Here is a 15,193-nt window from a genome sequence, read left to right on the forward strand (position 1 = left end):
GATCAGAAAGTTCATCCAATTTCAAAATCACTGTTGACCACCACTGTTTATTGTGTTTAAGGATAAATAAAACGAACGTACTATTCAACGTCCAATTCCATCCCTACCCACTCCAGTCCAGAACTTGAATACGGCCCTGTCTCAAAATCCATTTGCAATGCGATGTGCATTTTAGAGCAAGCAAACACCAAGCAACATCCACAGCATGAGGCTCAAAAACATGGCCACAAACAACATCAAACGGTCCGAGACCTTGACAACGGTCAACTGAAGGATCACACCGCATGCCCAGCCAGCCTAGCAACGAGCACGCTGTCGGATGTCTGACCCACCATTGGCGGTAAATTATGAGTGGACCGTTAAGTGCGCATGTCGTGCTGCAAGCTCGACAAATAGGCACAGGAAACATTCAACAGCAGGTACGGTGAGGTCGTGGAGAGTAGGGGAGGGTCTGGGGTCACACATCTCGCACGCAGCCAGAACAACAACCCAAAGGGTTACAGATTTAAAATGGGAATCCTCGGCGTCAAGAGCTTTCCGCTCAGGCAACACAACATATTAGACATTATGGAGACTAGTCCGGCATGGCCATGGCGGGGAACAGAGGGCATGTCGAGGGAAGAATCGCGGCTTTGTGAGGAACAAGCAGCCCTTTTTTAGCGCTCCAGCCGAAAGGCTGGGCAGTCATCGCAAGCAGCTGCCGAAACCCGCTCTCCCTCCCTATTCTGACCCGGAGCAAAGATCTGCAAGATTAACACTGAACTGGGTTTAAGTTTCGAGGTTAAAGAGGATGCTTCGTGTATACGGAATTTTATGTCCACAAAAAAATTGACACAGAGCCACGCCAAAATGAGCTGCGGGATAATGGGATTTGAAGGTCAGCAGAAGAATCAGACTTGTTCATGAAAGACTACGCCTGGCCTCCGAAACTCGTATTGCATCAGACTCGTAATGATGTCAATATGAAAGTATCGAAACATCTGTACCTAATCCACAATGCGGTGGAGAAAGAGTTCAAGTAAAAATTGATAGTGTATACAATAACAAGGGTTGGATGCAAGAGCTTGGATGATTGGCAAGCAGTGGGATGTATCTTAACGGATACGGGGTCTCATCAGACAGCAAAGGTATATTGAATAATAACTGGAACAATCGAAGGTGGACCTCACACCGAGCCCATTCTTATATCGCCGTTGGCTTTTTATCAATAAAAAAAGGTTTTCAACAAAGGTCATTGGGAACCTGAGATCCACATGATGGAAATAGCCCAAATCATGCAGACTCCTCTTTTTATGAAAACAGGTAGATAGAGAGTCTTTAAATCATTACCAGATATTATCATTTAGATATCTTCACACCTCCATTTCTCATCACCAACTCCACTTCTTACATTTACCTTTACCTTTACCTTTACCTCCAACCCCCACCCCCAAAACCAAAACATAGTTTCCTCTCGTTAGACTTCTGCTCTGTATACTGTCATCCACATCGTCCTTCCCGACTGCCTCCACATCTCCCCTTCTCCTCTTTATCTCAATCTCTCCTGAGGTTGTGATCCAAGACCTCCCTGCACGTGCCCGTGCTGCAGTTGCTACATTAGCCAGGAATGACGCAGCAGCAACGGCAGCCGCAACAGCAGCAAGAGGCAGCAAAAGCAATACGTCACTGCACAACTCACCCGCAAAGCTACGGCATTGCTCAGGAAGCAGCGGCACAGCACAGAGCACAGCGCATCGTCACATTGCCACTACTAATCATATCATCCTACTCCATCAAAATCTCCAAACGATCACCAAGCATCTTCCCAAAATGCAGCCAGAGGCAAGCGAATCCCCTGCGCTTTGCCAACCAATGACAACTGGCAAACAGGACCCTCTCATTCACTATGAGCCAATGAAAGTCAGTGAGTGGGACAACCTCATTAATAATGGACCAATAAGAGAACGGGCGGGACACGACTGTGGGCTGAACTTTGGGACAGGATGGGTGGGGCAGGAAAGAGGAGGGGAATCCAAATAGAATGAGGGGTGGCTGGAGGTGGGGAGGGGGAGAGGAAAATGGGAGGGTAGATGGGATAATCTGGGAAGTGATAAAACAAAGCTTCATCAGAAAAAAAATAAAAAATCACAATGAATTATGTTTTTTGAAAAACAGCAGGAGAGCAAAAATTAGGGTTGGTTTTGATTTGGAATAAAAAGATGCAAGACACATCACTTCAAACTGCAGCATCAAAAAAAAGGCAGACCTTGAACTTCAAGCAAGAAAATTTGGGAGTCAAGAAAAAAAAAAAAAAGTGTCAAACCCTCCTTTAACAATGACAACTGACAAGTCTGCTTGCCACGTCATTGTCACACTTGCTGCCACCACCAACCCCCTCTCCCCCCCGCCCCTCCCTTCATGTCTAGTTTCCTGGTCTCTGAGTTGGCTCACTATACCCAAGAACAGTGCACAACAGTGTGCCTGTGCGGCTGGCTTGACTTCCTGTTAGCAGCAGGGCCCACAGATTCAGGCAGCAAGGTGAATGGCAAGAGGGACCGTGACAAATGAATGCGTGTTTCTCAAGCGAGCAAGATATGTTTGCGAAACAAAAAGTCCAACATGTATTGTCACAATCCTTTGGCATACGAGGTACTGGAGATCTCAGAGAAGAAAAGCTCCGGTCGCTTTGAGAGATTAAAGACTTGTTCCTTACAGCACACGGTGACAGCGTGGAATTTCACTCTGGAATGCCCTTCCCTAACCAATTAACTCACAATCCATCATACATCGAGTCTTGACCTGTCACCTACAAAATGAACGTTTAAGGCCATCTCATGCACAAACCTGCCAGTACCATGGGTATAAAAGACAGGATCTATGACAATGCCCATGGAGAACCAAGACGACTTCCTCATGGCACCGAGACCGAGCTTTGCGAATTTTGGGTCAAAGTAACGGATCGTGGAACGTTAATTGTTCTCTCCATCACTAACTCCTTTGAACAAATCTCACCAATGACCGTCACGCTTTACGACATGTCAAGCACCTGTGTCAGATTAGAGGACTGGGCAGTAAGAAGCAGCAGTCATGCAGTACAAGGACATCTCACTGCACGGCATAAATCAAAACAAATGTTGGAAGCGAGCTCTACCAAAATCAGTAGATTCACCAAGCACACGTTTGGAAACCTTCATGAAAGTGACCCAACAGTTTGTCAGATGATCAAATTATCCTCGTTAAAACAGACAGTACATGGTGCGTAAAAAGGATGCCGACAGTCTCGAAAGAGCAGATAGTGCCTGAAAAAAGGCCATATCGCATTTTGAACTTTGTACAATCCCATCCGAAGATAACATTACCGTCACTCAGGAGTTTCCTTTCCAATTCACACGTAGCATGCCACACTGCTGTTGCTTGATCGATTACTGGCTAAACTCACCCAACTTGTTCAACAGTTCGTGCCAATCTTTTTACTGGCAGTACCTCGAAAAAAAATTTAGAGAACTGCACCATACTGGCCACATGAATTAAACATTGCACAAATATCCAGCCCAGCCCAGCCCAAAAGGCCCATCTGTCACTTACAAACTCACTAACCCACCTGTGCACTCCCACTTCGATCAGGGTAAAAAGGAACGGGTGCCGCGTGCCCGCAAGGAGAGACGCCAAGCAATATATGCGAACACACCGGGCTCTTGGAAAGCCGTGGGGAGGGGAACTACGGGTACATTTGGCTGTACAGTGCGGGTGTGCACTCACTGCTTACACAATCACGTGGCCCCTGGTTCAAGAGAGATACCGCCTGGCTTCCACTATGACAAAAGGAGTTAGTTGACTTTGTGATTAAATAAAAGAAAATACAAAAAAAAAATAAAAAAAATAAAAAGGTTTCATTAATTAGAGTTGCAACAATGATTAAACCAATAGTACATTATGCCAAACTCTAAAGTGATGACTTCAGCAGGGGATGATGCCGGAGTGTTCAACTCATTTGTTTCATAAAATCCACTGCCACCCCCCCCCACCTCTTCTTGATTTTCTCTTCCCCTTTATCATTCTTCCTTCCCCTCTCTCCCTCCATATCCTTTCGCCTCTCCTTCTTCCACAACCACTCTTCCTCTCTCCATCTCTCTGCCTCTATATATATATATATGACAGAACAAAGGTTGTGGACCCACCATTCGTCGAAGTTGAATAGTTGAAGTATAAAAACCTCGATGGAAGGTTCCCAGCTGATGATACAGATGGCCAATGAATCAGGCAGTCAATGAGCAGGATATATATATATATATATATATATATATATATATATATATATATATATATATATATATATATATATATATATATATATATATATATATATATATATATACATATACATACATACATATCAACAAAAAAGGCTAAATAAGCTACATTATCTCCCCCAAGTTGAATCGGTGCAATTGTAAGCAGCTGTTCCATACTTTTGGAGCATTGTTGATGATGCGTGTGATCGGGAGGTATCCTGTGGTCGGCTGCCAGAACTGTATACATGTTGCAGAAGTCTGGTTCCCAATCTATGTATCTGCTCGGCCCAGGGCCCGGAGCAGGAAGCACCTGCTGCAGCCAGATAAGGTTGGTGGTGGGGCCAGGAAGCGGACGGAAGTGTTTGCCGCAAACTACCCACTGTGCATCTCTCTCCCTCTGTTTGTTTCTCTCCCTCTCCATTTTCCAAAAAAATATTCTTCCATAATGACAGCAACCACACCCAAAAATATTTCAAATTCTGCACAAAGCTATGGAATCGTGGACTTTATCATATATGAAGAAGAAACAAGTGAAAAGAATGCCAACGGGCATGGAAAACTGATCTGACAATTTATGAAACTTCAGAGGCAATGCAATAGTTAGGGTTATTGAAAGGAAAGCCGCCTCGTGAGTCAACATGTTCAACTCTGCATTGAGCCACAGAGAGAATTTGACATTCGACCACAGTACCGATGCTGTCGATCAAGTTTTGCAAAGTTTACAATGGTATCTTAACATCAGGATATTGCAGGCAGAACAGCTAGCTAAACCCACTCTCCAGAAATGCAGTGCCCCTTGCTGGCAAAGGACCAGATTGCTGAGTTGTTCTTTAATGGGATTGCATTTAATTTTTTCCAATAATTGAAGCAAATGCCAGAACTTACAGAAGTAAATACCATCAAACACCAATAAGCTATCCACCCAAAGATGGGATAGAAAAACCTGGTTGTAGCTCAAAGCAACATTTGTACCAACTTGATTAGTCACTCAAACCTCCATTGCAAAATCACTCAAAATATGTCATCAGTCAGTGACTGACTCAAAACAAGCTTAACTCACTAACAACAAAAGCAATCGTCTTAACATAAAAAGTCAGGGGCTGTGGTGACCTCTCAGTCCAAATATAGCAACTGCTGACGTGCAAAACCATGGCGAGAAAAGCTGCCGAAGAGACGACGAGAAGCCAAACATCAAGTTCCTTTATTATTGTCACCGTAACCATTAATGAATGAAAAGATTCCCACACATCTTCATAGATGAACAATGAAATAAAAATTGCAGGCCATTTGAGGCCTTCACAGCATCAAGCCCATTTCCTTGGTGTTTACCGTTTGTCATAACAAACATTACTCAATTACTCACACATACTCTTTTAATAAAAGCATCAGCTACTCACGCCGCAGTCACAACTTACAAGGAAAAATGGCTAACTCTCTGTCAAGCACATGTCAAAAATATGAGATAGGTGGAAATAATCCAAACACACAGCGACAAACATCTCTTGTGCAACAATATGGAAACATAAATTAAAAAATTACATGATTTCAAGTATGTCTCAAGATAATATATATATCTCTATTATAATACCAAACTTGCACACTAAAAACTCGGCTCGCTGTCACACAATCCCTATGAAACTGCTGTGGCACTTAGCGGACATGCCGACAATGTTTGGGAAGTCTTGGCGTTCCATAGTACCACTTGCATTTTGCACAATGCGTATTTTTGTCATTCCCCGTGTACAGTCTGTCGTCTGCTACCAGCTATATTGTACTGCTATCCCGTGCATGTGCACGGGTATCGCTAGTATGTATATATATATATATATATATATATATATATATATATATATATATATATATATATATATATATATATATATATATATATATATGACTAAAACTCTCATCTTGTATGTATGTATGTATGTATGTATGTATGTATGTATGTTCCTGAAATACAGCCAAAACGGTAGACGATTGCACAAAAAATGTGCGGCCCACATTACTCACCAATCGCCTGCGGTGTGCAGTATCAAGTTTCGTTAAAATCGGACAACGAAAAAAATATTAAAAAATCAATTACCGATTCAGTGAAGTACTCTTCAGGAGAATTTGATGAATGCAAACAACCTCAGCGGTATAGTTCGCTGGAGCTATCTTTATTTTTTCTTGAAATGATCTATTTTAAAAATCTCAAACATTTAGCATAGACAAAGAACAATTTATTTTTAAGCATAAAATAAACCGCCATTTTGATATAACACTTCCGTGTTCATTAAGAAATAAAATTGTGTTTAGAAGATTATGCACAATAATTCCTTCGGTTTTCCTTTCTCCGTTTATTTTTTTTCATAATGATGCGCAATATCAAGTTTCGTTCAAATCGGGCAACGAAAAAATTATTAAAAAATCAATTCCCGATTCAGTGAGGTACTCTTCGGGATTATTTGATGAATGCAAACAACCTCAGTGGTATAGTTCGCAGGAGCTATCTTTTTTTTTCTTTTTTTTGAAATGATTTTTTTGTCAACCGCTGTCACAACGGGAACGCAACGGTTTAAAGGGTCGTCTAGCATATATGTATATATATATATACATATATATATATACATATATATATATATATACATATATATATATATATATATATATATATATATATATATATATATATATATCAGGCCAGATCTTGTCAGGTCAGGTCAGGCCAGGCCAGATCAAATCTGTGACTTGCTCCAGGTATCATGTAATCCTGTACTAACCTGTTCCATGGTCGGGTTGTCGGCGACTAAACCGTCTCCCCCACCAGGTTTTTTGGTGAGGAGGGTGTTTGGATATGGACTCCCAGCAGGATTAAAAACAAAACCTGTCAAAGAGCGGAGGAGCACCTTGTGAGCAAACGGCCATCCATATCTCGTGCCCAACTGTGTCTGCAGACATCCTCCTGCAGTTGGGATACTTCTTATAAGGAGGTTGGTGGCAGGATTTGCACTCCGGGAACCGAAAAACACTTCATTCCGCAAAACACAAAAACGCAAAGAAATCTGAAAACCCACTCCGTGGTCGTACCTCCTGTGCAGCTTCCCGTCACAGGGTAGCTCACCAGATGACAGGATTGAGGCAAAGCCTCCGGGACCCCCAATCTTTGATGATAGGAGGGAACCCACGGGGTAACATTTCCGGGTCAGATTTTGGGAGAGTGTGTCGGAGTGGTGCTGAGGTGTCGTCCACCAGGAGGCGGTCTCCTTGGGTTAACCTGAGGCGGTCCCTTCGGGTGGGTGCCTGGAATGTCCTATTCCTAAGAGAGGATGATCACCTGACTGTAATCATCTGAGCTCAAACGTTTGGGCATCAGTATTTCAGCACTTTCTGAGGTTCGGAGACCGGATTGCGGCGAGATCATGGTGGGTGGTTACACCTACAATTGGTCTGGTCGCTCTGATGGTTACCATGCCGAAGGAGTTGCTGTAGCTGTGTCCAATAAGCTGATTCCAATGATAATGGAGGTAACACCGGTCAACTAGAGTATTATGAGACCAAGGATTCGTCATTCCTTGGGGCGTCATTTCCCTGATCTCTGTTTATGCTCCGACTGAGGCGAGTGATCTCACTGTGAAGGATGCATTCGATGCGACGATTGAGTCTGTGGTTGATCAGTGCCCCAGACGAGATACACTTCGAGTCTTGGGGGATTTCAATGTATCGACTGGAACTGATAGGGATGGTTATGAGGCATGCGTTGGTCCCCATGGGTCAGGAACTGTGAACCTGAATAGCACTAAGTTCCTTGACTTTGCAAGAAGTCATGGACTGAGAGGGCGGGTTCATGGTTTCAGTGCCCACAAGCTAATCGCTGGACTTGGTATTCCAAGGCTGGAGGTGGGGCAAAGGAGATTGACCATGTCCTCATTGATGGTCGCTGGAGAATGATCCAAAACTGCAGGGTCTACCGGAGTGCTCAGTTTCTCAATACTGACCACCGGCTTGTTGTAGCAACTCTTAAGTTGCACCTTAAATCCAGGAGAATGGTACCATCCAAGCCAAGGCTGGATGTTGGCAAGCTCAAGGATGAGAGGGTAGCTGAGGAGTTTGCGAACAAGCTGACTGGAGATTTGGGAGGGGGGGCTCGTTGCTTTGGGAGGTCCTGAAGAGTTGTGGAATGCCTTCAAGACCACCGTCCTTGATGTTGCCGGTGGATGTCTTGGAACTCATCGTAGGGCAAAGAATAATTTTGTCTCTCAAGGGACACTGGATACCTTTGACCAGAGTCGCAGGGCCAGGCTGAATGGCAGAGCTGAGCTGTTCAGGGAGCTGAGGCGTAAAACTGTACGTGCGCTAAGGGTGGACAAGGAGGCCTATGTGCGAGGGATCTGTGAGGGGGTAGAGCATCACCTGTGGTCAAGTTATTCTCGTCCTGCTTACAGGGGAATTCGCACATTGCGTTCATCCAAGCCCATCCCTCGGTGTACTGCAGTGAGAGCAGAGGGTGGTAGGCTCTTGACAGAGGAGTCTGAAGTGAAGGCCCGCTGGGCCGGTTATTTTGAGCGGTTGTACCAGGCTGATCCACCAGCTGTCGAGTTGGACGTCAGGGGTGTTACAATAACTGTTGCTGACCCTCCAATCAACTGTGGTACACCTTCGCTTGTGGAAACACAGGCTGCGGTGAACCAGTTGAAATGGGTAAAGCTCCAGGGATCTGTGGCATCCATGCTGAACTTCAAGGTTGGTAGAAATGCTGCACTCGTGTCATTGCATGCAGTTTTGTGTTCTGCCTGGAACACAGGCATCATCCCAACTGACTGGATGAGGGGCCTTGTTGTCCCTCTATCGAAAGGGAAGGGTGATCGCCAAGACTGCAACAACTACCGAGGGGTGACGCTGCTCTCAGTGCCGGACAAGGTCTTTGCTCGGATAATTCTTGATAGGGTTCACCACCATCTGCTTGAGCACCAGCGTCCAGAGCTGTCAGGCTTTACACCAAAGAGGTCAACGATTGACCGTATCCTTGCTCTTCGGGTCCTTACCGAACGCAGACGAGAGTATCGGCAGGGGCTGCTTGCAGCTTATGTTGATGTCTGTATTTAGCGTTTCATTCAGTAAATCGGGATGCCCTCTGGAGGATTCTTGGTCTTTGTGGGGTGCCACCAAAACTGATCGATCTGATGTCTGAACTCTACTCTGGTACCGAGAGTGCTGTGAAGTGTGGTGGTACCATCTCTGACTTATTTCCAGTTGTTACTGGAGTTCGTCAGGGGTGTGTACTGGCCCCCACACTTTTCAGCACTTGTATGGACTGGATTCTAGGGAGGATGTCAGAGAGATCAAGCTGTGGTGCATCATTTGGGAATGTCAAGATCTCTGACCTCGATTTCACAGAAGAGGCAGTCATCTTTGTGGAGACTTTAGATATCCATTTGGGGGCCCTCGAGGTGCTAAATGAGGAGTCGGAGCCACTGGGATTACAGGTTTCCTGGGCCAAAACTAAGATCCACAACCCAACTCGGAGTCTGAAATGGGCGCAGTGGCTGGGGCGGCGGACGAACGCCCCCACGTGCGAATTCGCCCACGGATCGGATGATGGAGATGTTTGAGGCGTTGATGGGGAAAATGGACGCAAATACGCAAGATATGCGAAATGAAATGAATATGAATGCGCAACAAATGCGAAGCGAGATGAAGAAAAATATGCAAGCGATGGGGGAACAAAATGGATGCCATGAGGGGCGGCATGGATGAGAATATGCAAACACTGCGGGGTGAAATGCAGTGCATGTGGCGAGGCCTGCAGACGGGCATAATGGCGATTGCACGTGGCGAGATGCGGACAGTGGAGCACAAAATGGCGGCGCCACGTGGTGGAGACACCGAACCGACGAGGGGGAGTGTGGAGTGTGTCCGGCCTGCTAAGGATGCGGGTGAGGTCAAGGGAACGAGAGACCTCGTCACGGTAATAAGGGAGACGTGTAGGACGAGACACGTGGAGGTGACGACGACGGAAAAATTAATGGTAACGGAGACGCGGATAACAAAAGAAACAAGGGGAGAAACTAATGAATGCAAGAGGACGACGGAAAAAGTCAGAGACACAAACGGAGATGCAGGAGACAAAGGAAAGAACACCAGAGACGTGGGAGATAGAAAAGGTAGAGGAGGAACTACACTATGCAAGGGAGCACACACACGTGGGAGTAATAGGGGACAATGGGGTTGAGCTAGGGGAATGTCTTGGGACCCGGTGCGAGCAGCAGGATAGCCTCCTTCAGGAACGAAGGAAGACGCTATGCCCCCTTAAAGCAGATCACGACCAGGTGGGTCCGTCAAGCTGTGCGAGGTGAAGGGGGCGAGTGCTGTGAAGGGGTACACGTGGAGCTTGGGGGGGGTATGGAAACCACGGTATTGCTTGTGGGGACGCGAATCCCCAGCGCGAATGTCCCAGTGTGCGTGGTAAAAAGTGTGAGTGGAGAGAGCGTGTTGAAACGTGCGCATAACGTGAGTGAAATGGCGGCGTGAGTAAGATGGCGTGCGTGAGTATGTGTGTCACCTCGACCTCGCCGGGAGGCGTGTAAGCATGGGCCGCCTGGGGGCGCTTCTACAGTCCTCTGCATTTGGGATTCAACTCGCTCGCACCAACACAGTATGTGTTGTGATGGGGATAGAAGGATGAATTATGTGCCAGATTAAAGCAACAGCATTCGTGTTACAGGTTGTGCAGATGAAGCACGGTTTTCTTTTGACCCATCTCATCTGGGAGATTCTCAGCCCGACCATCACCCCAGGGTTAGATCAGGTGATGTGGTACTTGGGAGATTTTACATGATTGATGTCATTTTGTTCCTCTTTGCTTGTTTGTGTCATATTGTCATAGTGTTTTTTTTCTTTTTCACCTGTTGTTTTTTTTTTGTATCATGGTGCCAGTGCGTTTGCTAAATGCCATTTTGGCACTAGTTGCTTTCTGTGTTGTAGTGCCAATGATTTTTGATTGTTGTCATTTTATAATCATACTTTTAGGGGGGAGGAGTGTCGTGTATGGGCGGAGCGTGTATTGTATGGGCGGAGCCCCGAGTTACGGTTGGTGGTGGTCACGTGGTTGTGGCTTCATATGTCACGACTCGCCCACTCGGGACTTGTAGCACCAGTAGCGTCAGTAGCAGCATGTGCTGTCATTAGCAGTGTCCTGTAGGTCGTGTGCCTGTAGAGTGCAGAGTGCATCGAGTACGTAATAAAGCGGGAGTTACGGGCATCGTACGCCCACCCTCTCGCTCGAGGCAATAAAGCGGAGTTGTGCTATCCTCCGGCTCGTGTCTGCCTGCTCGCACCTCTGCCACGACATTACACTGCATACCGCGTGTTCTGTCCGCGGAATGCGTGGAGCGGGTTCCCGGGACGAAACGCGCACACCAGCTGCAGGCTTGGTGCGCGTGTGACGTCATTGCCGGGAATCTCGCGGCACAAGTGCCGAAGAAACGGCGCACGTTGTCCCGCGTGGGGAACCCCGCAAAAGCGAGCGCTTGGTGAGATTGGCGGAGTGACGTCATGGCCGCACGGATCGGCCTTCGGAGGGGACGTCGGTATTGCCCAAAGGGACGAACGGGCGTGCCGTAAACCTCCACCATGGAGGTGTAGAAAAAAAAAAGAGGCTCGCTTCCAGGTACACGGCCCAAGCAGGATGTGGCAGGCAACCTGAGTTGGGGCATAGGAGCACTAGTTAGCAGGATGGGTTAGCGATAGACTGGCTTCATGGGGACATGGGTTGTTCCTCATGGGGCCTGTGGAATGGTTAGTTAGTGGGAATGTCAGGTTAGATTTAGAATGGATGTTTTGGATTTATGGAGACATTGACAGACATTGAATGTGTAGTGGGGACGTAGTTTAGCTACATAGTGTTAAAAGGATGTGCTATATTGTAAGGGACGACGAGGAAGCATGAGATAGTTAGGGGATTTAGTTGGTGGAATGGCAGTGTTCAGTGATGTGAGCGAGGAAATGAAATGAATTGTAAGGAAACATGTACAATGGGTGAGTGGGGGCCAGCGGGCCTGTGTGAATGGGGTGAATGTGGAATGCATGGTGCGATGAGTGATTGGGGGGAGGAGTGATTCCCACCCACGGGACCACGGGGTCAGAATAAAGTCAGTTAGTGGGTTAGCCAAATTTACAAAATGGAGGTCGTTTTGCTCTTGGTGCGAGTGTAGGCCCGAATCCCGTTTGGAGGGGTGCAGGAGTCCTGTTGACGGGCTGGGAGTGTGGCTGCGAACCGTGAGTATCGCTTAGTGGGCACCCTGGGCACCGGACTAGTCGGCCGCGGTAGGCCAAGGGCCCAAGAGGGGCCGGGATAGCATAGTGGGCACGGGTGGGCCCGCATGAAGCGGGACCCGTAGTGCCAATGGTGGCGTGGGCAGTGTCGAGGGCACGGGCACCCGGGGAAAAGGGGCCCATGGTGCCAGCCTGCCACGTGAGTGTCGAGGGGGAGTAGCCATGGAGGGCACTCCCCAGATGTTAGGGAGCTGGTAGGCTCGTAGGCAGCCTGGGGGCCCGGAGATGCTATGGTTGGAGATTCAGCAGAGGGTAGTTCCTGCCAAGTGAGCCACGCTTCCCAGCCACGAAACCGTGCGAGGGCACGAGGGAAAATTTGAGGGCAAGGCCCAAATTTGGAAGGACACCAACACAGGCGATGGGAATCTTGGTTGGTAGAACCAATAGTTTAAATGAGAGGCATTTTTGGAAAGCCCTGGGGCAGTTTAAAGTGTGATAAATGTTAGGGTAGATAGGGAAATGTACCCCTTTGCTCTCGGTGGGCCGCTGGACTCACCGTGGTAAAAGATCACCGAGATCTGAGGGAGGCCATTCTGAGGCTTCATTGGGCCTCGAGACAGGACGCTAGCCTCTCCCTTATTCCCCTCCAGGAAGGGAACGTAGGAGTTGGGAGTAGGCTAGGTGACATGATAGGTTAGCCGGACAAGGACAATAAAGGGGGTTGGGAGACATCACATCACAATTATAAAAGGAAAAATAAAAAGGAAACAAGTGGTGCCAGGCACAACAAATCCTGCCCATTTAAGGCATAAAGTTATTTTGGGGATCAAATTTAAATTTGATACATCCTTAACCTGAATGTTGATTAGAAGGAATAGAATAAGGAATATTTTAGTCTTAGTTTGAAGTCAATTAAACCATTTTTGACGAAGTTATGAGCGAAAAATGATTTTGACCTTTTCGTGACCTGACCTTGACCTTTGACCTAATTTGACCCCAAAGTTAATGCGGTCGTCCGAGGTTCATTACCCACCTGTGGATACAATTTCACAGTGTTTGAGCAAGCCGTTTTCCCGTAAAGTTGTATTTTCGTAAGGGCCCTGTCACACCTTGACGTTTTAGTCAGGAATGGCAACGTATAAAAATGCACGTAAAACGTTGGCGTACGCTGAAGTTTTGAGGTTCTTTTTAAGTTTTGGTCGTATTCATAACGTGTTGGTCGCATGCATAATGTATTAGTAACGGGCACAGAACGTTTCTTTGTGTTAAAGATAACTTATACCAACGAATGCTTAGCCTGTTGTCGGCGTTCACAACCTACGCCCAACGATAGTTTAACTTAGTCATAGCGCGCTGCACGTATCACCGACGAACTCGTGGCGTTCTCTGTTAAAAAAAACCTGCTGCACGCCGATTTAAATCATAACCGCCTGAAAATTGGAAGTGTCAACATCGCAGTCACACCTTGACGATTTAGCCAGCGTATGCCGACCTATGAAAAATGTGTCTAAAATGCTGGGACACGTCGAATACGGTATGGGTAAATTGTGTATACGTTAGGAGCACACTGAAAAACAATGAAGTATGCTGGCATATTACGTGGTACGTCTAGTATGTCGTGAAATTTTAAGCATGCTGAAAATTTTACGACGTACTCGACGTATGCCTCACAAGTTCCACATACGCTGGCATAAGTTCTCAGCACGCTCCGCGATCGTTTACACACGTCGGCCACACGTTACTTGTAAGTTACTCATCAGTCGAAACATGTCGAGGTAATGTTTAGCATACCCGAAACTTAATTTTTAACCTACGAGTAATGTGCTTTGAACCTATTAGTAGCGTGCTTTGAACCTATGTGTAACGCATCTCAAACGCACATTGGCGTATGTAGACGAATTTGATTGACGTCTTCCGGACGACCACAGAACTTACTGAACGTGTTTGTAACTTACATCTACCGTATAATGGCGTATTGGCAGCGTTTAGGGGAATTGGTATATACAAATGGGCTTCACAAGAGGAACCCGTCAGTGTTCCAGACTCCATGTTGAGTAGATGTCAGTCGCAGTAGCAGTAGCAGTAGCAGTAGTAGTAGTTCGAGAGAATTTAGTGATGTCGATGTTATTAGTAGTAGTAGTTCGAGAGAATTTAGTGATGTCGATGTTATTAGTAGTAGTAGTTCGAGAGAATTTAGTGATGTCGATGTTAGTAGTAGTAGTAGTAGTAGTAGTAGTAGTAGTAGTAGTAGTGGTAGTCGTAGCAGCAGCAGTAGTAGTAGTTCGAGAGAATTTAGTGATGTCGATGTTCGTAGTAGTAGTAGTAGTAGTAGCAGTAGCAGTAGTTCGAGAGAATTTAGTGATGTCGATGTTGGTAGTAGTAGTAGTACGAGAGAATTTAGTGATGTTGATGTTGGTCGTAGTAGTAGTAGTAGTAGTAGGACTTTCAAGTAACGTGTTGCAAAGTGTGAAGAACGTTCGTGTAGCGTGCTTACAAAACGTTACTCATAGGTTAAAAATAAGTTTCGGGTACGCTAAACATTACCTCGACGCGTTTCGACTTATGAGTAACTTACAATTAACGTGTTTCGACGTGTGTCAACGATCGCATAACGTGCTTACAACTTATGGCAAGCGTAGCGGAACGTGTGAGTCATATGCCGGCAT

General features: G+C 46.2%; 1 protein-coding gene across 16 annotated transcripts in view; it reads right to left on the bottom strand.

Annotated features, from left to right (window-relative positions):
* LOC147023630 (muscleblind-like protein 2a) overlaps positions 1-15,193 on the bottom strand; it is a 153,630-nt gene that overhangs the window by 95,353 nt on the left and 43,084 nt on the right. For 2 of the 16 annotated variants that reach the window (XM_085889241.1, XM_085889244.1), the window contains exon 1: positions 1,679-1,879. The exons of 4 other annotated variants lie outside the window; for them this stretch is intronic. The gene's annotated coding sequence lies outside the window, so the exon portion shown is untranslated. Of the gene's footprint in view, positions 1-81; positions 280-1,678; positions 1,880-3,338; positions 3,361-3,580; positions 3,727-4,448; positions 4,470-15,193 lie in introns of those variants that run through there. 10 more of the 16 variants (XM_085889240.1, XM_085889243.1, XM_085889233.1 and 7 more) reach the window with 10 other exon arrangements.

The sequence above is a fragment of the Eptatretus burgeri genome, chromosome 7 (genome assembly GCF_056783735.1).
Source record: "Eptatretus burgeri isolate ZD-2024b chromosome 7, Ebu_testis_v1, whole genome shotgun sequence".
Lineage (NCBI taxonomy): Eukaryota > Metazoa > Chordata > Myxini > Myxiniformes > Myxinidae > Eptatretus > Eptatretus burgeri.